Genomic DNA, 508 nt, shown 5'->3' with positions numbered 1-508 from the left:
CCCCCCCTGCCATGGGCAGGGACACCTCCCACTAGCCCAGGTTGCCCAAAGCCTCATCCAGCCTGGCCTTGAACCCCTCCAGGGATGGAGGTGATTCCTTCTCTGTGCCTGGCCTGAGGGCACCGGAGAGCCCGTTGGTCCCAGCCCGGAGGAGTGCGGGGGTGTCCATCCCTGTGTCACTGTCATTTCTCCCTGTTAATTAGCCGTGGGGGCAGGAGGAGGTCAGGGACATTTACCAGCTCTTCACATCTGGGGTTCATGCCACAGAGTGAAGGTGCAGATCTATATCCCGGGAGGGAAGGGGCTGGGGGACCATCCAGCTGTGTCACCGGGGAAAGAAGGGACAGGGATGGGGAAAGAAGGGACAGGGACCAGAGCTGGCTGCCCCTCCCTGCCGTTCCCCAGCTCTGCAGAGGGAAGATCAGCTCTCATCCCTCCGCTCATGAGTGGAGATGAGAATAATAGCAGTCATCAAATATGCATTGGGCAGAGCAGCCAGCAGCTGCCG

The sequence above is a fragment of the Pterocles gutturalis genome, unplaced genomic scaffold, assembly GCF_000699245.1.
Source record: "Pterocles gutturalis isolate BGI_N339 unplaced genomic scaffold, ASM69924v1 scaffold11814, whole genome shotgun sequence".
NCBI lineage: Eukaryota > Metazoa > Chordata > Aves > Pterocliformes > Pteroclidae > Pterocles > Pterocles gutturalis.
The sequence above is the reverse complement of the archived record's forward strand: the minus strand, read 5'-3'. Positions refer to the sequence as shown.